Here is a 26,565-nt window from a genome sequence, read left to right as displayed (position 1 = left end):
ATTAGTTTTCCTTCAGTCTATCATTGGAACTTATATCTATTTCGATTTTTTTTCCCTCGTATTAATTGTGTTGGTTGAGAAAAATCGTTTCAACACAAACCAATAAACATTTCCTTTTTGTGTGTAAATTTGTAATGTTTGTTTTTCCCCTTTGATTTATGTAAACTCCCCAAAAAACTGTCTAACTATCCTCTAACCACTTTCTCTTTCCAATCATATTCTTCCCTTGTATGTGTAAATCTCTGTTATCTTTGCCAATCAAAGTAATAGCTAATAATCTTATCCATTTAGTTATATCTCCCAAAAATATCTGTCTAACTATCCTCTAATCACTTTCCCTTATCATATTCATCCTATCACTATAAACAATTTCCTTGTATTTGTAAATCTTTGTAATCTTCACCAATCATACTCATAACTCTATAATCTTATCCATTTAGTTATATCCCCAATAAAACTGTTTAATTATCCTCTAATCCCTTTCCCTTACCAAATAATATTCCCTAAATACTATCAACTCTTCCCTTGTATGTATAAATCTCTGTTATCTTCGTCAATCACACTCATAACTAATAATCTCGTCAAATTAATACTCCCCTCTCAATCTGCATTTCCTGGAGTTGGTGTGGCTGCTCTGGTCCCGAGGGTGCTTTAGGTCTCCCAGCCTTATACTTCTCCAGGGTATGACGTGACGCACTGCACCTGGATTGACCTTGCTAATCCCACCTGGTGCTCCCCTCGCCCTCACTCAGCACGCTAGCACGAGGCCTTTTGGTGAAGATTGCACTTGATAAGAACACTGCTTTATTAGTGTGTGTGTGTGTGTGTGTGTGTGTGTGTGTGTGTGTGTGTGTGTGTGTGTGTGTGTGTGTGTTTGTTACCATCCTTCTCTGCTTCACCGCCTCCTCCTTGACAGACATTTCCGCCTCCAGTAAACAGATCGTTCCCAAGAACCATCAGCCACAAGATCACCAAGGATAAAAATAAAAATGAAAGAGAAAATAGAAGAAGAAAATGAAAAGTTAAAGTCTTGTGTTCTGTGTAGGTAAAAGTTTCATCTTTCTTCTCACTTTCGTTGTGTTTTGCATGGTTTCTCGTTCCCAAGGCTGTCAATTTGCTGATAATCTTAAGACACTTTAATTTATGTAAGAGAGAATAACTGGTCAAGGGCAACATAACACGATAAAAGACCCATTTAGTTGCCAGTTCCATTGCAGGTCAAAAAGGGGTGAATGTCTCGAAACTTCCCTCTTAAATGAAGTCAAGTACATAGAAAGCTGGAAATACAGAAACAGGTAGGGAGTTCCAGAGTTTACCAGAGAAAGGTGTGAATGATTTGGAGTACTGGATAACTCTAACAGATGGACGTTTAGAAATATGTAGAATTATTACAAAGGGGAAGAAACTTAAGTATACTAAAGCGAATGTGTTTTGTTACTGTGCTACTAACTACAATATTCTCAGTCTTTCATCATCCTTCTTAATCTGCCTGTTGTTGTTCTGGTTCCCCATTCCTATGACTTGAACTTCCAAGACTAAGGTTTCAAGACACATATAATCCATTTTAAAACTTTTATAGTCCCTCTTACATACACAATCTTCATCTTACGCAGGCGGTTCACTCGTAAACTTTTCGTAAAGAGGAATATTTCAAGACACTTTAATCTGAATGGTTCTCGTCAGCCACTGCACTCATAAGCATCCTTGCAACTTTGTCTCATTTATCGACATGTTTTCTTTACTGGATCAACGGAAACAGCGAACCGGAACGGGGAAAAATAAACACAGAGAGGCACAGGAAGGAAAACACAGCGAGCCACAAGGGGGAGTGAGTACAGAGAAACATATTGAGGGAGAGTAAAAGCCACAGCGAGGGAGAGTAAAGAAATAGAGCAAGGGAGAGTAGAAAACCACAGTGAGGGCGAACAAAGACAGCGAGGGAGAGTAAAGAGAGACAGTGAAGGAGGATAAAGTCACACAGAAAAGGGAGAGTAAAGGAACACAATGAGAGAGAGTAAAAAAAGATAGAGCGAGGGAGACTAGAGCCACAACAAAGGAGAGAAAAGAAACACAGAAAAATAGAATAAAGAACGAGAGGGAGAGACACTAAACCGTAGCAAAAAAAAAAAAAACTGAACCAGAAAAAGAACAATCACAAAATAAAAAACATTGCGTCCGTTGAAGCAAAATGTACGTAAAATTGATAAAATGAACACAAGATGCAACACTCACACTTACCTTTACAACACCTGTACTCTTGGGCACGCCAGTGAAGAGGTGCACGTGTCAGACAGCGCAGGAAGCAGATGGCGCGCACCTTCCCACACCACAACTTGCAAGAGACTGGCTAGACGCAAACAGGCCAGCTCAACTCACAGCCCTCCCGACCCCGACACCCCCAACCCTGACAACCACTGCACTGCCAACGCTATATGCTACAGTTAACTCTAAGGCCCGTATCCTCTCTCACCATCACTGCTTTCCAAAGGCTCCAGTTGAAGATACTCGTGTTTTTAACCTCTCCAGTACCATGACACGTTTTCACATTTATTCTGCTTACTATTTGGTGACTTATACAGCTTCAAAAACTTATGTGGGGGATTGAAATAGTGAAGACTCTAGCTGTTAATCTTCTGACCTCCATAGACCCTTCCTAATGTCAATAAAATCGTCTAATATTACCCAATACTCAAGGTAAAAATGTGCCCTAGTACTGAAGGGGTTAAGAGTATTTCTATAGTTCTGGTGATAGATTGGCAAGATTTTTAGTTTAATTAAAAGGAGAAACTGTCTTGAAAACCTTGCTTGTTCTCTCTGTGGTCTTGGAAAATTGTGTTAGTGAGAAGGGAAGACGTTTCTGAATAAGGGCATTATTTTCACTGTCTCACTTCTCCCCAGGGCAGTTAGGAAGGCAGCCACTCACTCCCAGGCATTCCAGGGCCCCAATGAACGATGGTTTGTCACGAAATATGATAATCGTGGATTTTATGAACAAATTTACTGGTGAGCCAATGTAACGTGTCGGTCCCATGGTGTAATGGTTAGCACTTTGGACTCTGAATCCAACAATCCGAGTTCGAGTCTCGGTGGGACCTTGGGATTGTGTATTTTTACGAGAGAAATCCACGCGCGCATACACACACGCACACACACATGCACACACACACACGCAGTCATTATCCAAACTCAACTCCAAAGACGGCATAACGTGACCTTCTATCTATCATAACCTGTTCGACCAATGAGTGGCAATGTCTTGACTTCATTTAAGGAGGCGTGAAGACATTAATCATTTATTTTTGGCTAACATTCTCGAACCTGCAAGAGAACTAGTAGCTAAGTGGGCCCTTTTTTTCGTTTTACATTATCCTTGGCCGGTTTTTCCCTCTTATGAAAAAAATCAAGAAGGAACTCAAGAAAGCAAGGAATAAATGAATCCAATACTTTATCAAAGGGATCAAAGGCGAGCCAAGGTTGTGAGAAGCACCTGATTGCCTTGGGTGCTTTAATTACTGGCGCCATGTGTTCCTGTGGTGGCGGCGCCTTGAACCAACCACTAATTAATCTGTTGCAGAGCCGCGGTTGCAACACTCCAGAAAATTTATCTTTTTATCCACTGGTTATCAATCTCTTTGCTTAGAACGTTAAGCTTCCACTGTATTTCAAGGTAAGAAATGTCCTGAAGTGGTGTTTAATATTTTTCTTTATGTAAGAGGGGAAAGCTGACCAAGGGCAACACATGATAAAAGAAAAGGCTCACTGAGATGCCAGTCCCCTTTCAGGTCCGAGAGAGTTAGCCAAAAATAAGGAATAAATGTCTTGAAACCTCCCTCTTAAATTAAATCAAATCATAAGAGGATGGAGATACAGAAGCAGGTAGGGAGCTCCAGAGTTGACCAGAGATATGTATGAATGATTGAGAGTACTGGTTAACTATTGCATTAGAGAGATGGACAATATAAGGCTGACTGGTGGGAATAAATAGGTAATTACATACAGGGACTGCCACGTACTTCCCTGCCGGTTTCTTGCAGCTTCCGTTTGTTTTTAGAGTTTTGTTTCTTACCCTTGGCCTGCAAAAGAGAGTGGGTGAATTAACTCCTTAGATTGATAGATTAATGTTTGTAAGTCATGTGTGGGAAAGTTGGCTGACTGTTGTATGCTGCTTGTTTTTGTGCAACAGGAGGAAACTGGGCAAAGGTATAAAAGAAAGGTCCTCATAGTTGCCAGTCCCTTTACAGATCCGATAGGGTTAACCACAAGTCAAAGATAAATGTCTTGAAAATACGAATATGTAATGTTAAACAGGAAAATTAGATATAAAAGACCGGTGCGCGGTAAAAATGAAAAAAATAATAAGATAAATAAATAAATAAATAAAAAAAAATAGATAAATAAATACGATAGATAATAAAAATATAGATAAATTAATGAAAACAAGATATGAACCCCTTCAATACTGAGATGCATTTTTACCATGATTCTATAGTATGATTAGATGATTTTATTTACATTAGGAAGGGTCTATGGAGGTCTGAAGTTTAATAGCCTGAGTCTTCACTATTTTAATCCCCACATATGATTCTGAAGTTGTATAAAATTGCCAAAATAGTAACCAGAATGAATATAATTAAATGTCAAAGACTGGCGCACAGTGAAAATGAGTAGATAGATAGATAAATGACTATAGATAAAGAAATATGGAGATAAATTAATGAAAACAAACATTAGCAAAATTAGATAAAGGTATATATAGATAAATGAACGAAAAGGAAGGGATACTAAGGGCTAAAACATAAAAAAAAAAAAAACACCACGCAATACGAAATCACAAATAGCATGCATAAAACAACAACTTTACACTCTTTGCAGTTTGAATGATGAACTTAAAAGGCAACACATCAATCAATAACAGCTCAGATCTTTTAACCCTTTCAGCACTGGGACGCATTTTTACCTTGAATTTTGGTTATGATAAGACGGTTTTACTGACATTAGAAGGTTTATGGAGGTCAGAAGATGAATGGCCTGTCTTTTCACTATTCTAATCCCAACATAAGGTGTCTAAAGCTGCATAAAATCATCAAATCGTAAGCAGAATGAATAAAGAAACGTGTCATGGTACTAAAGAGGTTAAACGCCCCTAAGTAATCGCTGGAAGATTTAGCAATGGCGGTACACACACACACACACACACACACACACTTCCTACGCTGTACAAACACAATACCTCCTGATCAGTGTGTTCAGTTCACCTCACAGCAGTTCAGGATAAATGTGCAGCCATGCCCCGTGACAACCACCGCCGCGTAATTATCGGCATTTCCTCGCTGAAAAAATTATTCTCCACACAAGCCATAAAGATTGATGTGTTTTTCTTACCCTCTCTCTCTCTCTCTCTCTCTCTCTCTCTCTCTCTCTCTCTCTCTCTCTCTCTCTCTCTCTTGGTTAGTAGTCTTTTCATTCAAATACATTTCTGGCGTCTATTAATCAAACCAAATCTCTCTCTCTCTCTCTCTCTCTCTCTCTCTCTCTCTCTCTCTCTCTCTTCGTTAGTAGCCTTTGAAATACTAAAGGTCTCAAACAAACCACTCATTACATAGGCTTAGACACTGCTCGCCTCCCACGCTGCCACACACACCTCGCATCTACCTCATTAGTCTCATTTTCTCTTATTCAGGACATTAATAGGACACCTTCTGTAGCTCCACGCTCACGTCTGCTCACTCATCTACTCGAGACGCGGGTGAAACTGTCTCGAAACTCGCTGAACTCATTACTCAGAAACGCTATTCTCTCTCACCATGACTATTTTCCAAGGCTACAGAGATGATTACCAGGGTTTTCAAGAGTTAATTATGTAGAAAATCTTCTCACTTTGTCTCTAGAACAGTAAAAACACCTTAAAAACTCGTGTAGATTTAAGTAAAGCCGTTTGAAATGGTGGAGGTGAAGCACAGAAGTGTTTCAGAAAATGAGCATTGACGCGGTGGAGCTTGCCCGGACCTTCACTCGTTCACTCGTTTCATCTGTGGTGTCTGCCCAAGGCGTCTGTCCTGCGGCTACCCAAGTTTATCTCCAGACACAGTGGCATCTACTTAAAGGTAAATAGAATAGAAGGCAGTCTCGGCTAGGGGGATTGGAGCACAAAATAAGGTTGATCTGAGCGTATTCTCTTTACTTGATCTACTCATTCCTCATTTCTAGCTTCTCTGTTTGTCCAACTATTAACAGGAGTTCGTAGATAACATTTTTGCGCCTGTACATTAGTCACTGTCTCTCTCTTATACAGTAAAGAAAAGTAAGAAAGGTTCTAAACGTCACATTAACGCTTCTTCATTTTCTTCTTCATTTTCTTCTTCTTCTACTTCTTCTTCTTCTTTTCTTCTTGTTCTTGTTCTTGTTCTTCTTGTGGACGCTTTCGGTTTTATATTCTATACATACTTCTTCCCTTCAGTGTTATATTGAGATGTTAAAATGTTAAGATAGTAAAGCAACCCATTTAAAGAGATCATTTTCTACGATGCTGACTGAGAGAAACTATTTTAAAGAGTGACTATTGTATTAATTCATCATCCTTTCAAGAGTTATGGTGTATGCTCCTTACTTGGGAGGTGATTCATTATATATATTGTTCTCTTTATCTATACAGCAGCTAGGAATTAAATAGAGGTGAAGCTAAAGGTTACGGTGTGAATTTTGTGTATCATTTCAAAAGGTTAATGTGTCAGTACTCAGAAAAGTGATATTATAAGATTGCAAATGTTCATAACCTTGCCAAGTGTGATGCGCCCATTGGTGTTGTGGAGAGAGAGAGAGAGAGAGAGAGAGAGAGAGAGAGAGAGAGAGAGAGAGAGAGAATATTGGCGAAGGTGATGTTAATAATGATAATAGCAATGATAATAATGATGACGCTGCAGAAACTATAAAGGCAAATTTACAAATATTCAACTTACGCATAAAATATAAAGCTACGTTATATTTATGCGTATCTTAAACTAAACTATCATGGGAATATTAGATAATTTTCTGGTGTTGCCTCCTAAGTTACTAGTCCATTAAACCCAAGTCCTCATCATGGCTACTTGTGGAGAGAAATTGAAAGGTACGCCACGGTAAACCCAGAATTTTAACTTTTTTATCCTAGTGATTTGTGAAGGAAGTGGCGTCGGATATAAAAACAAAAAAGAAAAAGAAAAACATGTTAGTCGTGGTGAGATGAGAGTGTACGTTGCTTATAGAAGAGTTAGATAAAGGGTGACGCGGTGTACGATGTTTCCAGATGTACGATGCTTATCATTTCAGCTTATTTTGTTTGTGTATAGAAAAATTAAAGGTTTTATTAATGTTTTTTTATAATTTTGTTTTGTTTTGTTTTCTTTTCTTGATTAACTTTTTCCCTTTTCCATTTTGTTTGTTTTTCTTCTATTTCTTTTCCTTTTCTTTTTCTTTCATTTTCTTATCATTTTCTTCCTTTACTTTCCTTCTTTTCTTTCTCTCCTTCTCCTTTTTATTTCCATTCCTCTTTTTTTCTTTTCTTTTCTAATTTTCTTCTTTTGTTTCCTTCTTTCTTTTCTTTTTCTCTCTTTTCTTTTCCCTCTTATCTTTTTCTCTCTTTTCTTTTCTTTCTTTCTTTTTTAACGATATATTTCTAGTTATGCTTATTTATCATTCGTCTGTGTGTGTGTGTGTGTGTGCGTGTGTGTGTGTGTGTGTGAGGTCAACGAGGATATATAAAAAAGAAAAAAAAGAAAAACTAGGCCGGGAAAAAAAGCCATTTATGTTTTACTCACGAAAAAAAAAAAAAAAGAAAAAAGAAAATGACAAAAAATGGAAATGAGTTTTAGAATAGATAATTTTGTGATGAAAGAGAAATTGTGTCACGCCCGTTTTCTTTTCTATTTCTTTTCTATTCATTCTATTTCATTCTATTTCTTTTTATTTTATATTTTTTGTGATAGAGAAATTAAGTCACGCCCGTTTTCTTTTCTATTTCTTTCTTTTTCTTTTTTTTTTTTTTTTTTTCATCGGTTTTTGCTCTTGTGTTGAAATTTTGGTTGAATGAAAAGAAAAATTAAATCATGTATTGTTTTCACTGTTGTCTTAGGAGATCTTGTAGTCTCTCTCTCTCTCTCTCTCTCTCTCTCTCTCTCTCTCTCTGGAAAGTTAAGTAATTCATTATTTTCACTGTTAACTTGAAAAATATCGATTACCATTCGTAGATAGTGCAAATTCTCTCTCTCTCTCTCTCTCTCTCTCTCTCTCTCTCTCTCTCTCTCTCTCTCTCTCTCTCTCTCTCTCTCTCACGATATTGGTCATTCGCAGGAAGAAACTGTGTGATATTCTCTCTCTCTCTCTCTCTCTCTCTCTCTCTCTCTCTCTCTCTCTCTCTCTCTCTCTCTCTCTCTCTCTCTCTCTCTCTCTCTCACACACACACACACACACACACATCAATCATATTTTACTTTTAGTTGGAATAGAAATTGTCTTTATATGCATTTCATTCATCTCTCTCTCTCTCTCTCTCTCTCTCTCTCTCTCTCTCTCTCAACACAAGGCTCTCTGATTACCTCCTACACGCCCATCGAACTTGCTGCCCCTCGAGGCTTTGAACGAGTCGTAAATTCCCTTTTACTGGGGCGAGTGACGGGGGATGAATGCTAAGTGGCGGTGTGAGTGTGCCCCGTCCCGCCCCGCCCCGCCGCTTCCCGCCCCATCTCGCCCCAGCCCCGCACTAGTTCCTGGGGTATGGGTGATGTTTCTCTTGACTCTCCTGCTACATTACTGGTGTTACTGGTGTCTTTGTGTGTGTGTGTGTGTGTGTGTGTGTGTGTGTGTGTGTGTGTGTGTGTCTTAGTGTTTGTCTCTGTCTCTCTGTCTCTGTCTCTCTCTCTGCCTGTCTTTCTCTCTCTCTCTCTCTCTCTCTCTCTCTCTCTCTCTCTCTCTCTCTCTCTCTCTCTCTCTCTCTCATCCCACCTTTCATCTGTTATAATGGTAATCGTGATTTCATAAGCTGCACAGAATCACATCAGTCATATTCTGTTTTTAGCTGGAGTGGAAATTGTCTTTATCTGTATTTCATCTCTCTCTCTCTCTCTCTCTCTCTGGTATTTTCTAATCTTAAACTCATCCTCTTTTTCTCCCTCTTCCTCTCTTCCTTCCTGCATCTATCTCTGCATCGCCTCTCTTTCTCACATTCCTCTCACTTTATCTGTGTGTGTATGTTTCTCTCACTTTCCACATTTCCACCACCTTCTCTCCTTCCCTCCTTCCCTTCCTCCTTAACTTCCTCCATGTATCATTTCAAGCACTCGTGTTTCTCTCCTTCCTCTCACTTTTCATCCGTGCTTGCATATGTCTTATTTTACTTCCTCTCCCTTCCAGTAACGTACACACACACTCATACACACACTCTCTCTCCTTCTCTCTCTCTCTCTCTCTTTCCCCCGGCACTTCATCCTAGACTGTCGTATTTCATGGCCAGACCCACAATTTTGACCTCATCTGAATATCTGACGAGGTATTTGTCTTCCTTAGTGTCTTAATACTGAAGGGCCAGAGCGGGGAGACTCACTCAATTCAAGCAGGTTAAAATTTTTCCGAGTTTCTGAGTTCACTATTACTCGGCTTGATCTTTTTTTGATTAGTGTAAAGGGAGTAAGGGATTGGCTGGATGGAAGTAATTGGGATGTTCAGTTTCTGTGTTATTGATTTGTTATAGCAGTTATTTAGTGTTTTGTATGTGATGTGTGTGTTCTTATTCTTTTTCGATTTCTGAATTACTGATTTTTTTTCTTATGAACGTCAGAATTAATTGGGGAGGTTAGTCAGTCAGTCAGTCAGTCAGTAAGTAAGGTGGTGAGTCAGTCAGTTTCAGTTTCGTTAAAGTTACTGCGTTTCTTCTTAACTGGATCTGCCGTCGATCACTGCAGCGATGTTAGGTGCAGAGAATTAATTGTGAAGTTAGTTTGTTATAGGCTCATCTCGATGGCCAGTCAGCCAGTCAGTTAGTTATCACCCTTCTCAACCAGTCATTCGGTCAGCAAGCCGTCCACCCAGCCAGTCAGTCAGTCATTCAATCAGCCAGTCAGTTAGCTATCATCTTCCTTAGCCAGTCATTAAGTAAGCTAGCCAGTCAATCGGTGAGCCAGCCAGTCAGACACCTGTCCAGCTATCCATCCAGCCAGTCAGTCAGTCAATCAGTTAGTTATCATCCTTTTTAGCCAGTCATTCAGTAAGCTAGCCAGTCAATTGGTCAGTGAGCCAGCCAAATAGCCAGTCACCCAGCCAGTCAGCCAGCCAGTCAATCGCCCAACTAGCCAACCAGACAGCCAGGCATTCAATCAGGCAGTCGGTCAATCAGCAAAGTCAGCAAAACCAGATTCGCTGTATTTCCAGCCACTGTTTAATTGAAGCAACTTGACAAATTGCTCCAAATTGCATAACACGCTGTATCTGAATACGAACATAATACCTTGTAGCGATGGCCCTCAGTCTCGTGTCCTCAAACCCTTCAGTGCTTCACCTCCACTATTTCAAAAGGCTTTATTAAAATTTACACGAGGTTTTCAAGGCGTTCTTATGATTCTAGAGTTAGATTGACAAGATTTCTACATTATTAACTGGAGAAACGCTCTTGAAAACCACGTTAATCATCTCTGTGGCCTTGCAAAATAGTCGTATTGAGAGAGACTAGAGTTTTTAAGATGGTTTTTCGTTCTAGAGACAGATTGACAAGATTTCTACATTATTAACTGGAGAAACACTCTTGAAAACCACGCTAATTATCTCTGTGGCCTTGGAAAATGGTCGTGGTGAGAAAGCAAAGGGTTTCTGAAAATGAGCCTCAGAGTGGTGGTAGTGGTGGTGGTGGTAGTGGTGATGGTGGCGGTGTGTCCCTGGTAATTACTCTGAAGTCGAGGTTAAAGTGACACTGTTATCTGTCTTGTGGTTTCGTTAGTCTTGTGTCATGTTTAGTTAGGTCTCGTTTTGTCTTCTCCCTTTTCTCCTTCTCGTCTCGTCTCGTCTCGTCTCGTCTCGTGGGTGTGGACAAGCTTGAGTTTTCTTGAGTTTACCATTGTAGCTGTAGATTTGCGCAATTCTAAACGCTCTCTCTTGTGTATTATCGTTGTAAGAGAGAGAGAGAGAGAGAGAGAGAGAGAGAGAGAGAGAGAGAGCAACTTCATCCTATCTTGTAATCTTGAGCGAGGACAGGAGGACGCAGGCTAAAGAAAATGGGATACGGTAACTATTATGATCTGAGCGGAGGAGGAGGAGGAGGAGGAGGAGGAGAAGAAGAAGAAGAAGAAGAAGAAGAAGAAGAAGAAGAAGAGGAGGAGTAGGAGGAGGAGGAGGAGGAGGTATTGATTTTGGATAAGGTTAAATTGTCTCTCTCTCTGGTTTGTTATTGTAAGATATTGATTGGTCTGTATTGAAGGAGTGATGAGTATCTTGTTTGTCTTTTTTTTAATTGTTTTGTTGTTGTTTTGTCTAGTTTGCCATTTTTTCTCTTTTCTGTTTGGGATTTCGTTTTCTTTAGTTATAGTTTCTTATGATTTGTAAAAGAAAATGGTTAAAGAAAATGGGATACGGTGAATATTATGATCTGAGTTGTAGAGAAAGAGGAGGAAAAGGAAGAGGAGGAGGAGGAGGAGGAGGAGGAAATGATAATAACAAATAACAACGATAATAGTGGTGAAAAGTGAGACGTGGCAGTGAGCAGTGAGTAGTGAGTGGTGAGTGGTGAGGAGGAAGTCATGATGAGAGGGCGGGAGGGGACTCTGCATCACGTTTTCTCATTCAGCAGAGAGGGACGGAGAGTTGGGAGGGGGGGCTATGATAATTTGACCAATATTGTTGAGGAAAGACTTGGGGACACCCTTCTTCCACTCCTCTGACACGCTCATTTGCATATAAAACAGTGCGGCGACCAACACATCTGGGGCTCCTGACGACGCTGCAGGAGGAGGAGGAGGAGGAGGAGGAGGAGGGAGATGATAGAGTAGAAATAGTTGAATAGTTGCGGCAGGAAAGTTATAATCAATAGTAATATCATAAAGATGCTCTTATGATAATAGAAATGATAAACAGGGACGAGAAATATGACGGTTGATAACACGTGGAAGGAAAGAAGGAAGGAAGGAAGGAAGGAAGGAAGGAAAGAAAGAAAGTGAATATGTTTATAGAAGTATTTGTAGGAAAAGTATCTCTCTCTCTCTCTCTCTCTCTCTCTCTCAATTTCAAGGAGAAACATTAATATTTTCTTGCCTTTTGCTCCTTCTTTTCATCTCTCTCTCTCTCTCTCTCTCTTTCAATTTCAGGAGAAACTCTCTCTCTCTCTCTCTCTCTCTCTCTCTCTCTCTCTCTCTCTCTCTTGATCCATTTCCGTCACTCAATTAGTTGTTGTTGCTAGACTTGCCTCATTATGGTGGTTAATTAGTCTCAGGTAGGAAATTTAACTCATATAATTGCTCATCCAAGCCTCCTGCTACTCCTCCTCTTACTCTTTATTCTCCTCCTCTTTCCTCCTGCTGTTTCCCTCTTCTCTTCTTCTCTTCTTCCTTCTCCTGTTATTTTCTTTCTTTTTTTTTCTCTCTTTTTTGCAATTGTTTCCTTCTTCCTTCTATTTTTTTTTCTCTTTTATGTTTTTTTTTTCCTCCTGCTCTTCTTCCTTTCTCCTGTTCCTCCTCTTCCTTCTCCATTTGTTGCCATTTCCTTTCTCTTTAGTCATTCTTCTCTTTCCGCTGCTGTTACTTTTTTTTCTCCTTGTCTTTCCTTCTTACTCTCTCTTTTTTCTTCCTCCTCCTGACTGCCATCCCCCATCTTCTCTCTCTCTCTCTCTCTCTCTCTTTCTCTCTCTCAACTCGGTAATAACACCTTTTCTCTCCCCTTGGGGCGTCACAGGGCACCTCAGGGAATGAGATATTGACCTCCTGATTCCCCGGGGGCGCCTCTCCCTCGTGTGTACTGTCACTGCTCCCCGTGTCTCCGTAAACCCATGGAGTTCTTGCCACGAAAGGTAAAGTGTGGTTTTGTGTGTTTTTGTAAGTTTTTTGTTTTGTTTATGTTCTATGATGGAAAGATTAATGTTATTTTTCCAGTGTGTTTATTTGTGTTGTATCTTAACCCCTTCAGTACCATGACGCGTTTTCTATTTGGTGGTTTTATACAGCTTCAGAAACTCATGTGGGGGGATCAGATTAGTGAAGACCCTGGCCATTAATCTTCTGACCTCCATAATGTCAATAAAATGGTCTAATCTTACACAAAAGTCAAGGTTGAAATGTGTCCCAGTATTGAAGGGGTTATAGATGGTGTGTTAACTTTTTTGCTTGCTTTTTCTTTCCTTTTTTTCTATTCTCTTCTTCGTTTTATTTCTGTTCTTTAAAATGTTAGCAATTTCGTGTGTTTGTTAATGTTATATCTTAAAAATTCGTCAGTTTTATTCTTTTCACTCCTTTTCTTGAATATAATCATCATTTTCTTCTTCTTCTCTCCTTCTTTATTAGTATTACTTTTATAATATGTATCTTTTAGTATCAATTTTCCTGTTTATCATTGGACGGTAAACTATTGTGAATACTCAAAAAATACTCGACCTAGAAATATATCGCAATAATTTACTTTTTATTATGGACCTTATTTTTTATTACGGGCAGATAAAACTGAGGCCTTTATATAAGACTCGAGGCTCTTTATGCTTCAAATTTATCTTTTATGGTGCTATTTTTGTGATAACGGGAAGCGGGACGAGAGAAGAGCAGCTGTGAGATGTTTATTGTCTGTTTACCCGCGTCTTTCCTGGGAAGAGGGAGAGGAACAAGGGATAAGATGGAAGCCTGAAGGAAAGTATTGACCGCATCTTGAAACAGCAGTGATTTTTTTAGTATTAGTATCATTAGCGAGAGGAAAAGACGTGTGTTGTGTGTTGTGTGTTTGGTTTCTTGTTTGCTTGTGTCTTAAAGGGCAATTTTTGTGTTCATTTGTTAGTTAGAAAGCTATTTTTGTTTTCTTTTTATTCGTTGAAGAAAGGATGATGTTTTTGTTTTTCTGTATCCTTCATCACGTGTTATCCTTTCCCACGCCACTGTAGATACATCCTAAATCCTTTCTTGCGTTACTACACTACACTACGTTACTCTCCTAACATCCTTATCCTCTTCAATACTGAGACGCATTTTTACCATGAGTTTTAGGTTTGATTAGACGATTTTATTGACATTAGCAAGGGTCTATGGAGGTCAGAAGATTAATGCACTGACTCTTCACTATTTTAACACCCACATAAGTTTCTGAAGCTTTATAAAATCACCAAATAATAAGCAGAATGAATATGGAATCGTATCATGGTATTGACTAATTCGTTTCAACCATCCTGAAACCTTACATCATTTTAACCGACTAATATCCTTCACCCTATCGCCAATATCCTTCATACACCATTCTAAACCCTTCTGAACGATCCTACACCCTTTCCACACCATTACATCCAATATCCTTCACCCTACACCCTGCTACACCCGCCATCGCCAGGCCTCAGACATCATGGGAACAATTAAGCCTACAAGTGTGTTTCGAGAGTGAGGGAAGGGTTCTGGTATTGTCAGATAGCGGTTTCTTTCTTTCTCTCTCTCTCTCTCTCTCTCTCTCTCTCTCTCTCTCTCTCTCTCTCTCTCTCTCTTAATTTGAAGGAGAAACATTAATATTTTCTTGCTTTTCCTCCTTCTTTTCTTGCTCCTCTTTCTTTCCCTTCTCTCTCTCTCTCTCTCTCTCTCTCTCTCTCTCTCTCTCTCTCTCTCTCTCTCTCTTGTTATAGAGTTGTTTCCTGTGTGTGGTCAGAAATGGATGGATGGATGAGAGAGAGAGAGAGAGAGAGAGAGAGAGAGAGAGAGAAATAATAGTCAGCTTGCGTACCTTACCTGCCTGCATATCTACCTGCCGGCCGACTCGCCTCACTAATTGACTCACCTGGATACGCTTTTGTGTGCCCCCGACTCTCGTTTTCTGTTTTGCTCCTTTGAAGTCCACAGTGATGTCACGGTGCTGGTGGTGGTGGTGGTGGTGGTGGTAATAATAGTAGGAGGAATATATTTTTTATGTTATACTGGCCATGGATAACAAAACAGTAGTGAAGAGTTGAGCTGAGGTGCAAGTCCCCAAAAAGATGTCAAAAGAATCATGGAGAATTTAATTAAGGATAAGTGTCTTGAAACCTCCCTCATGGAACTGTTAAGTTACAGGAAGGTGGAAGTACAATAGCTTGCAGGGACTACTGTTGTTGTTGCTGCTGCTGCTGCTGCTACTACTGCTGCTACTACTACTACTACTACTACTACTACTACTACTGCTACTACTACTGCTACTACTACTACTGCTACTACTACTAGTGTTATTGCTACTACTACTACTACTACTACTACTACTACTGCTACTGCTACTACTACTACTACTACTACTACTACTACTACTACTACTACTACTACTACTACTACTACTACTACTAATAACAACAACAAAAGCAACAAAAGCAAAAACAAAAACTTTTCAGCAGCACCAGCAACAGAAAGCATCTAGCACCCAATGTCATTCACTCCTCGGTAGTATAGTGGTTAGTATCCCCGCCTGTCACGCGGGAGACCGGGGTTCGATTCCCCGCCGGGGAGGCAAGTTTTTTCTTGCCTTGTTTTTCTCCACAATTGTTTATCTCTCGCCTCCCCACGCCCCCGTCACAGCAATAACTTTGTAACAGAACTTTCTAACCTTATCCTGATATCTAACTTAATCTAACCTACCACCACCACTACCACCACCACCACCACCATCACCACCACCATTATAAGCGGATCAACACCCTCTTCCTCTCCGTGAATTCTTAATGCATATCCCAGTTGGACGTAATTACCTGCATCCAGCTTTTCAGGCACAGGTGTTACATTCTGGCAGGTGACGCGCTCCCCATTCCCCCCCCACTGTATCACACTCTACCACACTCAGTACCACCCTGCCAATACCGCCACATTCCACCCCACCCTACCACACCAACGACTGCACCGCCCTTCCTACACACTCCTGCAGAACATCATGCTCCTTCTGCCTCCCGACACTGACCCTCGCCTGCCGACATTGACCCAGAGAGAGAGAGAGAGAGAGAGAGAGAGCTTCAGCTTTGTAAATGAATAAGGTTAAATATTTTTTGCATAAAAAAGAAATGCATAATAATACTAGGCCTCAAAATTGTGTGTGTGTGTGTGTGTGTGTGTGTGTGTGTGTGTGTGTGTGTGTGTGTGTGTGTGTGCACGCGCGCGCGCATATGTGCACGCATGCGCTTGCGCTTGCGTGAGTGCGTGGGCGCGCGCGCTTGCTGTGGTCTGGTCAGGGGCGTGGCCGAGGGGAGCTTGGTGTGGCGGGAGGGGCAGGGCAAGGGAGGGAGGGGATTGGAGGTCAGGTGGAGGTGGGGTGATGGGAGGGAGGGGAGGGTGAGTAGCGGCCTTGAGGGAAGTGCCGAGGGGAAACATTTACAAAAAGGGACGTGATAATTGAAACGCGGAAGGATTGCCGTGAATTAGTTCATTTTAGTATTCTCTTATTTAATTCACTCATTTCTGCCTCTTTGAAGTGGATGACGTTTTAATTTTGAAATTTGTGCTGCGCGGTGACGATTTTAAAATAATTCTTTTTATTTCATTCATTCACTTTTTTTGCGTATGTTGCACTGATGGCAAAAAATAGATTGCAACTAGTTTGGCCGCTTCACAAAAAATAGAGAGAGAAAGAGAGCGAAAAGCCCGAAATGGTTCGCTTTAAACCACAAATTGTGTATAAATTTCGTGTTTATCGTGTGAACTTTGATGCGGCTCTCTCTCTCTCATATATATATATATATATATATATATATATATATATATATATATATATATATATATATATATATATATATATATATATATATATATATATATATATATACACACACACACACACACACACACACACACACACACACACACACACACACTGAATATCCTCGGTGTGTCCTTTTCTTAAAAAAAAATAAATAAAAAAATGCTTGCAAATTCGTTATATTACTGCTCTTGAGAAGGTGACTTGGCGTTCCAGTTACTACTACTACTACTACTATTATTATTACTACTACTACTACTACTACTACTACTACTACTACTACTACTACTACTACTACTACTACTACTACTACCACCACCACCACCACCACCACCGCTACCGCCGCCGCCGCCTGTCACACCTGGTGGCGCGGCACGGGGGCAGGTGTGGCGGTGGTGAAGCACGACCACTGAACGAAAAACTGTCAGGCACAATTAATAGTTTTGTGTATTTGTTTTCCATTCAGTTTATATATTTATTTTTTGGGGGGATGACAGATGATTTTTTAGTGACAGTTTTACATGTAATGATGAGGAATGTGGCAAATAGATTAGGTGTGTGTGTGTGTGTGTGTGTGTGTGTGTGTGTGGGGTGACAGTTGCGGTGTATACTGATGAGTGTGATGAATGACGTTGGGTAAGGTAAATATGAATAGACAAACTAGTTACATTACGAAAGCTTTTGTGAATTCTTATTGCGATTAGATTAGAAAATAAAATACAGCGTGAATGATTGATTTTTTGATGAAAGCTGCAGAAATAATGATGATAAAGATGTGAGTGTGATGATAACGATGATAACGAAATGATAATAGATTCAAAATTAACCCCTTCAGTACCTTGACACGTTTTCACACTCATTCTGCTTAATACCTGGTGATTTCATACACCTTCAAAAACGCATGTGGGAGATTAAAATAGTGAAGACTGTGGCCATTAATCTTCTGACCTCCGTAGACCCTTCCTAATGTCAATAAAATGGTCTAATGATACACAATTCTCAAGGCAGAAATGTGTCCCAGTATTGAAGCGGTTAATAGACATAGAGATAGAGATAAAACAGACAAATAAAACTGAAAACAAAGCAAATGACCCCAAGATACACAAACACAGATTAACAAACCAAACCAAATGAATACGAAAAAAAATAAGATAAAAACCAAGAGATAGAGAACAAATAGGCACCAACAAATAATATCTCAGAATACCACTAATGACTTCGTAATTGAGAGCACGCCATTAAGAACCACAACGTAAATATAATGAAGGGAGGAAGGGGACTGAGAGCGTGGGAGGAGGAGGAGGAGGAAGAAGAGGAGGAGGAGTAGGGAGAGGGCTGGAGAGGGTCGCAGAGGGTCACAGGGGGTCACAGGGGATCATAGGGGGCACGGACGGGGGCTGGAAGGGAGGGGGCTGCCAGAAACACAAGGACTGGCGGTGATCTTAATTAATTTACGGTGAGATTGTCCGTGACGTGAAGGCCGCGGGAACGGTGGCCAGAAGAGCGGCTTAGGAGGGGTGCCAAAAGTTGACGGCTGAGGAGAGAGAGAGAGAGAGAGAGAGAGAGAGAGAGAGAGAGAGAGAGAGAGAGAGAGAGAGAGAGAGAGAGAGAGAGAGAGAGAGAGAGAGAGAGAGAGGGGAAGAATTTTTGTAGAGGTAAAAATTATTCCATCTTATGTAGTTGATCCTCCTCCTCCTCTTCCTCCTCCTCCTCCTCCTCCTCCTCCTCCTCCTCCTCAACCATCTTCATCTCCCTTTTCCACCTCTTTCTCCTTTTTTCCCCCTTCTTTCTCCTCCTCAAGATCAAAGCGCCGTGATGGAACCTTTAAATCACACCATCCCTATTTTCTCTCGCTCTCTCTCCCTTAAACACCCCTCTCCTATCATCTCACCTAGTGCACTAATTAAGCTACCTACGCACTGTACCTGCCTCCTCGCTCACCTTTCTCGGCGCGGCGGTGTGTGAGGATTATGTTGATTAATGAGTTCTTGTCACTTCACCTTATTTCACATCACCCCACCTCACTGTTTGTATGTCCTTAGTGTGTTTTGGGCGGTAACTTCCATTGCAGGTAAATTCTGTTAAGGGTAAAGGTGTGGTCAGGTGTAATTGAGTGTCCAGGTGTTAAAAGAAGCTCTATTTTTCACCAATTTGTAGGTTCTCAAGTGTCGGTCTTCGGTTAAGTTAGGTTAAGTTAGGTTAAGATAGGTTAATTATAGTTGACCTCAGTACCGGCACGTATTTTTACTAAGTTTTGGGTGTGATTAGATGATTTTATATACATTAGAAAGGGTTTATGGAGGTAAAAAGATTAATGCCATTCTTCCCTATTTAAATCCTCACATAGATATCTGAAGCTGTATAAAATCACCAAATAGTGAAGAGAATAAACATGAAAACACGTCAAGCTACTGAAAGGGTTGAGTTAGGTTAGGTTAAACTGGGTTGAGTTTGATTAGTTTGGGCTATGCTTGGTTAAGTTAAATCAGGTTATATTGAAAAGAATAGGGGAGGCTGGCTAAGGGCAATAAAAAATAAGGAGAAAAGCCCACTTGATTGCCAGTTCCCTAAACATTACATTAGATTACGTTTTTCCGTCAAATCGATACCATTTAACGTTTTCTCGAGGGTCAGACTAACGTAGATAAGGTCATTTAGGTTAGATAGGCTTTCCTCCAGATTTTAGTTCTTTGGGTTATTTTATGGAGTCTACAATTCAAGTGGGCCTTTTTTTATTCTAATATTTTTTTGCCCTTGATAGTTCTCCCTCTTACATAAAAAAAGATAAGAAGCGTCGTATGTGTTAGCTATAGATTAGGTTGGTTAAATAAGATGACGGGAAAATTATGTTAGCTTAGGTTACAGTTAGATCAAATTAGCTCACACTTGATTATCGCTATCTTGTGTATGTTAGGTTAGGTTAAGTTGTGGTTAGGTACAGTTGGGTAAGTTTGGTTAGGATTGGTTAGGAACGTTACGTCAAAATCTAGTAAGTTATGGCAAATTTGGTAAGTTATATGAAAATTTAGTTATGTCGAAAATTGGTAAGTTATGTTAAAATTTCGTAAGTTATGTTAAAATTTGGTAAGTTTGTTAAAATTTGGTAACTAATATTTGTTAAGTTAGATCAAGTTTGCGAGAATAAGTCAGGTTAGGTTAGGATAAGTTAGGTTAGTTTAGGTTAGGTTAGGTTAGGTCAAGTTAGGTTAGGTTGGGGTTAGGTTAGGTTAGGTTGTGGTTAGGATAAGTTAGGTTAGGTTAGGTTAAGTTTTTCTCTCAGCAAATAAAGCACGTTGACCTGAATATCTGGAGAGCACGTCTTAATTAGTGAGCGTGAGAAGAGAGAGGAGAGAGAGGAAGGGAGAGTTTGACAGGCTTTCCTCCCTCCCCTCTCTCGCTCTCTTTCTCTCTTCCACCTTGCCTCTTCGGAGATCAGGTCAGAGAAGGTCATTCCCCTCCTCCCCTTCCCCTCTTCCCTTCTCCCTCTCCTCTTCCCCTCCCCTTTCTCTCCGTCCTCAGCTACCACTAATTCAGAAGTGGTGTTTAAGACATCATTAGCAGGCAGGTGTTGGGGGGGGAGGGTGTCAGAGGGGAGGGTATCAAGGGGGGCGGGTACCCACTTCTGGCTTCGACATGGAAAAAAGAACTTATAGATTTTATTTGTTTTATGTCAGTACCTGCAGAGCTGACCCATTTACCCGAGCCTCGTGTGTAGAGATGGGCGGAGATGGAGAAATGGATGAATAATTAGACTGATGGGTATATTAATAGGTAGACTGATAGATAGATGGATAGATAAATAGATAGAATATGAAGAGATGGGAGGAGATGGAGAAATGGATTAGTAGAAAGACTAATGGGTATATTTATAGACTGATAGATAGACAGTTTTAAGTAGACCTTTTATAATTTTTTTTTTCGTTGGCTAGTTTCTCTCTTGCATAAAAAAAGGCAACAAAAAAAAAAAAAGACTCACTTAATTGCCAGTCCCCTTGCAGGTCAAAGGATCAGCCGTAAGCAAGGGAGAAATATCCTGAAACCTTCCTTTTAACCCCTTCAGTGCCAGGACGCGTTTCATATCTATTGTGGTAACTGATTTATACAGCTTCAGAAACTCATGTTGGGGATTAGAATAGTGAAGACTCTGGCCATTATTCTTCTGACCTCTATAGACTCTTCCTTAGCTAAACAAAATCGTCTAATGACATCAAGAATTCATGATTAAAATACGTTCTAGTACTGAAGGGGTTAAAAGAAGGTAGATAGATATATAAAGAGTCGTAATGAAGAGATAGGTGGAGATGAATGAATGGATGAACGATAAGACTGAAGGGTGTATTGATAGATAGACTGATAGATAGACGGATAGATAATATAGACAGATAGGTGATTAATTGAACATAGATAGGTGAATGATGCGTAGTTTAAATGACAGGAATCTCTCTCTCTCTCTCTCTCTCTCTCTCTCTCTCTCTCTCTCTCTCTCTCTCTCTCTCTCTCTCTCTCTCTCTCTCTCGACAAGTTAATATTACAGATTTTTCGTTTTCTCCTCCTCCTCCTCCTCCTCCTCCTCCTCCTCCTCCTCCTCCTCCTCCTCCTCCTCCTCCTCCTCCTTCTCCTCCTCTTCCTCCTCCTCTTCCTCTTCCTCCTCCTCTCTTAAATACCTCCTATCCATAGTTTTTTAAATTTATCTAATTAATCGGTTGGGTAGAAGAGGAGTGTAGGCAGTTTCAACCCTCCACCTCCTCCTCCTCCTCCTCCTCCTCCTCCTCCTCCTCCTCCTCCTCCTCCTCCTCCTCTTCCTCCTCCTCCTCGTTCCCTAAGTCGTCCTAAGTGATGCTTATTAATGATTTTTATTTTTTTCGTTCCCTTTCTCCTTTGCCTTTAATTTCTACAGCCATTTCAGAAAGAAGGAGGAGGAGGAGGAGGAGGAGGAGGAGGAGGAGGAGGAGTGACTATAACTTATCACCAGTGCAACGCAAATACACCGTTTTCTTTGATGACTCTTTCACGATAGAAAATGGGCACAGGGGGAAGGGACGGGGAGACTTGAGAATGATGGAGAAAAAATATATATAAAAAAGAGATATTCATAATTCCCTCCCTTGCACTGAGTCTTCTACGTTGCTTCTCTTATCTTAATGAGAAACGCAGCTCCCCTTGGTGGCTCATAATTGAAGCACACCCAGCCCTTTCAGTCTCCCTTTCCCTCAGGCCGCAGAAAATGGGGATGCAGTGTTACCGAGAGGCTGACAGAGAAAATGGGAGGCAAAATACCCAAAGATAAACAGGATTTTTGCGTTACGCCGATTTGATAAAAGGTTAGTCCACGAGAGAGAGAGAGAGAGAGAGAGAGAGAGAGAGAGAGAGAGAGAGAGAGAGGGAGAGATTAATGATACGTTTAGGAAAATTCTTCTAGGGGACTTTCAGAAATGAGATATACGCATATTTGCTTTACGAGGAGGAGAAGGAGGAGGAAGAGGAAAAGGAGGAGGAGGAGGAAAGGAGGGAGAAGGACTGAAAGAAGGTGATATAAGTTTAAATAAATCACAGTCTTTGCTCAGAAATAAAAACGAGGACTGTGACATACAAGACACACAAACAAGGCATTTAGAGAGAGAGAGAGAGAGAGAGAGAGAGAGAGAGAGAGAGAGAGAGAGAGAGAGAGAGAGAGAGAGAGAGAGAGAGAGATGTTTGCTTAATCTCAAAATATAGAGACAAATCCCATGTTTGCTTAATCACAAAATATACAGACAAACACACACACACACACACACACACACACACACACACACACACACACACACACACACACACACACACACACACACACACACACACACACACACAGGCAATGTATTTCCATGTGGTCACAGTTTTTTGCGTCTTGGTTTCAATCTATGGATCTCGAAAGCTTTCTCATCTACAATGCAAACAGGATCTAATCAGACGCGCTGTGGCTGTGTCCGATTAAGAGAGAGAGAGAGAGAGAGAGAGAGAGAGAGAGAGAGAGAGAGAGAGAGAGAGAGAGAGAGTAGTAGATCTTCTCTCTTTATATCTTCTTGTTTCTCTCCCTCTTTCCTCTCCATAAAGGGTAAGAGTTCTTCTGTTATTGTTACTTTGTGTTCTTTTTGTTCCTCTATTTTCTCTCTCTCTCTCTCTCTCTCTCTCTCTCTCTCTCTCTCTCTCTCTCTCTCTCTCTGGCACCCTAATTCAGAATGGCACACGCGGAATGGCAACAGGGAGTGCCTATTATGAGAGAGAGAGAGAGAGAGAGAGAGAGAGAGAGAGAGAGAGAGAGAGAGAGAGAGAGAGAGAGAGAGAGAGCAGGTTGGGATACAGGGGGGGTAGCTGAGAGAAGACTATCATATTAATTGACTTACTTCCAGTTCTGAAAAAAAATGCCTTAAAAAATTATTGCAGGATCCGAACTGAAGCTAAAAAAAGAAAAAAAAAAAAAAAAAAATAAAAAGGGAAAAATAAATAGCTTAACTTTGACCTGAGAGAGAGAGAGAGAGAGAGAGAGAGAGAGAGAGAGAGAGAGAGAGAGAGAGAGAGAGAGAGAGAGAGAGAGAGAGAGAGCAAAAAAAGAGAAAAAAGTAAAAACAAATAGTTTAACTTGAACCAGAGAGAGAGAGAGAGAGAGAGAGAGAGAGAGAGAGAGAGAGAGAGAGAGAGAGAGGGTATTCGTTTTCTATCACAATTCTGGGGATTAAAAAAAATGGGTGTGGTTGGTGGCTCATCCTTCCCCTCCATTCCCCTCACCTCCCCTCACCTCCCCTCACCTCCCCTCCCTTCCCTCCCTTCCCTTCCCGTCGTATGCAAATAAGCCTGAGGGAAATTGAATTAACACAGTTGACTGATCTGGAGGTTCTATGGAGCTAGAGGGGAAATAGGGGGGGATGGGAAGAAGTGAGGGGAAGAAAGGAAGATAGGGAAGGGAGGGGAGGAGAAGGGGACGCTCATACACTGACTGGAGACTATTATTTTAGGATCAAGTTTGTGTTTTCTAAGGATTTTTCGAGTTTATTAAAGGATTGAAGTCTTTTGAAATTTTTTGTTCCTTTTGTTTATCTGTGTGTGAAATTTCAGCTGTTTTTTTGTCTTTATTTTTGTTTTCTTTTTTCTTTAGTTTTATTTGTGTGTGTCATATTTTAAGGTGTTTTTGTAATTTCTGTTAGTTTTTATTTATCTGTGTGGGAGATTTAAGTTGTTTTTGTCTCTATTGTTTTTTGGAGGGTTCTGAAAAGGCTGTATTTTTTTTATTTTGTCAGTTTTATTTATGTGTGTAAGATTTTAAGTTGTTTTTGTAAGTTTTGTTAGTGGAAGATTTAAGTTGTTTTTGCCTTTATCAAGATTGTTTTTTTTTTTTTTTAGTTTTTGAAAGACTCTACTTAAAAAAAAGATATTAGTTTTATGTGTCCAAGAAATTTAAGTTGTTTTCGTAATTTTTTGTAAGTTTTATATATCTATGTTTGAGGTTTAAACTGAGATACATTTTTTACCTTGAGATTTGTGTATGACTAGACCATTATTGACATTAGGGAGGGTCTATGGAGGTTAGAAGATTAATGGGCAGAGTCTTCACTATTTCAATCCCAACATACGTTTCTGAAGCTGTATGGAATTGCCAAATAGTAAGCAGAATGAATCTAAAAATGAGTCATGGCACTGAAGGGTTAAAGGAAATAGTAATGAATTGAAAGGAGTGAAATGGAACCTAGATAATAATTTTCCTTACATTTTTCGAAACAGTTAATCAGGAAGGAGCATTTCTCTTCCCTTGCATGGTAAATCAGAGGAGTCACCAGGAGCTTCCATTAAATCACCAGGTGGAAACTTTACAGGTGACGCGGCAAAATGTAAAAATCTAATCGTTTATAGTGAAGCGCTGTGTGTGGAGTGAAGGGCAGTGTGGAGTGTATTAAGAGAGGAAAGTGGGGAGAGAAAGAATGGTACTTTTATTCTCATTTCCTTTGACTCCCTCACGTCGTTCCCGGTGAGTGCATTAGTAGTGAGTTAGTGTAAGAAATAGGAAAGGCATTGCATTCATCTAGTCATGTTGCTTTGCTGTGTGGGAGTGTTAGGTTTATGGGAGGTTAGATTAGGTTAAGGTAGGGTAAGGTAGAGTAAGGTTGGGGAAGGTTAGAACAGGTTAGTTAGGCTTAGAGAAGGTTATGTTATGTTAGGTTAGGTAGAGTAGGTTAGGGTAGGTTAGGTTAATGTTTGGTTTGAGGTTAGAGTAGGTTAGGTTAGGTTAGGTTGTGTTAGGTTAGGTTAGAATAGGGTTAGGTCAGGTTACGTCAAGGTGAGCATGAATTAAGGTATAATTGGTCTGAGAAATAGCAATATGTATGATAATTAGAAATAGTAATATGTGTGAAGAAATGATTAAAACTTCGAATACGTTGCTAAAATTTGATAGATGACCACAGACTTTTGGTAGTTAAAGCAATGTAATGTTAGAAAATTTTAGTAATTAAATAGAGAATGATTTTATTGCGACTTTGCTTCAACCTCTACATTCTAATATCTATAAATCAATGAGCAAAACTACTTAATTCCTGGTAAAATTAGATAATGCTAGTAAAAATAACCTTATCTGCCTATCTATTAATGAGCAAAGTTACTGAATTCCTTGTAAACTTAGATAATGTTAGTTAAATTAGGCAAAGTTGATGATTTTATTGGTGTTATAAATATTAGATTAGGTTTAAGTTGCGAGGGTTATGTGAGGTGAGGGTGACTGGGGGAGAGGGGAAGGAGGGGTGAGGTTGGTTGGGATGGGGAGGCTGGAAGAGAAAGAGGGGAAGGGGGGCCTCGAGGGGGTAAGGGATGGATGGACTCTGGTTTGACCAAAGCAATGGGGCAGGACGTGACTGAAGGGGAAGGTTAAGGGATAAGCTGGAGGGGAACTATCTCTCTCTCTCTCTCTCTCTCTCTCTCTCTCTCTGATGTGTATTCAGACAGACACACACACACACAAAGAGAGAGAGAGAGAGAGAGAGAGAGAGAGAGAGAGAGAGAGAGAGAGAGAGAGAGAGAGAGAGAGAGAGAGAGAGAGAGAGAGAGAGAGAGAGAGAGAGAGAGAGCACAACAGAACTGGGTAAATCTACATTAGTTAACTTGCTGCCCCAAACCACCACCAACACCACCACCACCACCACCACCACAACAACAACAACAACAACAACAACAACAACAACAACAACAACAACAGCAATAACCTACCCCAGTACTGATCCTGATTATGAAAAGAATGGAGAAGAAAAACAAGGAAAAGAAAATAAGGAAAAAAGGCAGAAAAAAGATGACGAGACGGAGAGTAACTAAGAGAACGAAAGAAACAAGGAAGAAGAGAGGGAGAGGAGGCTGAGAGAGAGGGAAGAGGGTGAGGGGAAGGCAAGGGGAGGCTGGAGGGAAGTGATTGGTGCTTGGATGAGGGGAATTGCCTCATTAAGGGCCGAAAGAAGCCATTGCAAGTGAGGGGATGGGAGAAGTGACCAAGAGAGAGAGAGAGAGAGAGAGAGAGAGAGAGAGAGAGAGAGAGAGAGAGAGAGAGAGAGAGAGAGAGAGAGTCCTAGTTTTTTTCTAAGGCAGTCAAACCTTACTATCCTTTTCTTGAAACAGACATACAGACATACAAAGACACAGACAGACAGACAG

At 40.4% G+C, this 26,565-nt stretch overlaps 1 protein-coding gene and 2 non-coding genes across 9 annotated transcripts in view; 2 read left to right on the top strand and 1 right to left on the bottom strand.

The window, feature by feature from the left end:
* The window catches only part of LOC123510886 (glycine receptor subunit alpha-2-like), a 47,085-nt gene extending 44,705 nt beyond the window's left edge, over positions 1-2,380 (bottom strand). For all 7 annotated transcript variants that reach the window (XM_045266339.1, XM_045266338.1, XM_045266341.1 and 4 more), the window contains exon 1: positions 2,239-2,380. The gene's annotated coding sequence lies outside the window, so the exon portion shown is untranslated. The remainder of the gene's footprint in view (positions 1-2,238) is intronic.
* Positions 2,381-3,023: 643 nt separating this feature from the next.
* Positions 3,024-3,095, top strand: Trnaq-cug. Its single transcript has one exon. It is a non-coding gene; the product is annotated as a tRNA-Gln (tRNA).
* Positions 3,096-15,590: 12,495 nt separating this feature from the next.
* On the top strand, positions 15,591-15,662 carry Trnad-guc. The gene has a single exon. It is a non-coding gene; the product is annotated as a tRNA-Asp (tRNA).
* Positions 15,663-26,565: the final 10,903 nt, after the last annotated feature.

Source organism: Portunus trituberculatus, chromosome 30 (assembly GCF_017591435.1).
Source record: "Portunus trituberculatus isolate SZX2019 chromosome 30, ASM1759143v1, whole genome shotgun sequence".
In the NCBI taxonomy this organism is placed as follows: Eukaryota; Metazoa; Arthropoda; class Malacostraca; order Decapoda; family Portunidae; genus Portunus; species Portunus trituberculatus.
The sequence above is the reverse complement of the archived record's forward strand: the minus strand, read 5'-3'. Positions and strand labels throughout refer to the sequence as shown.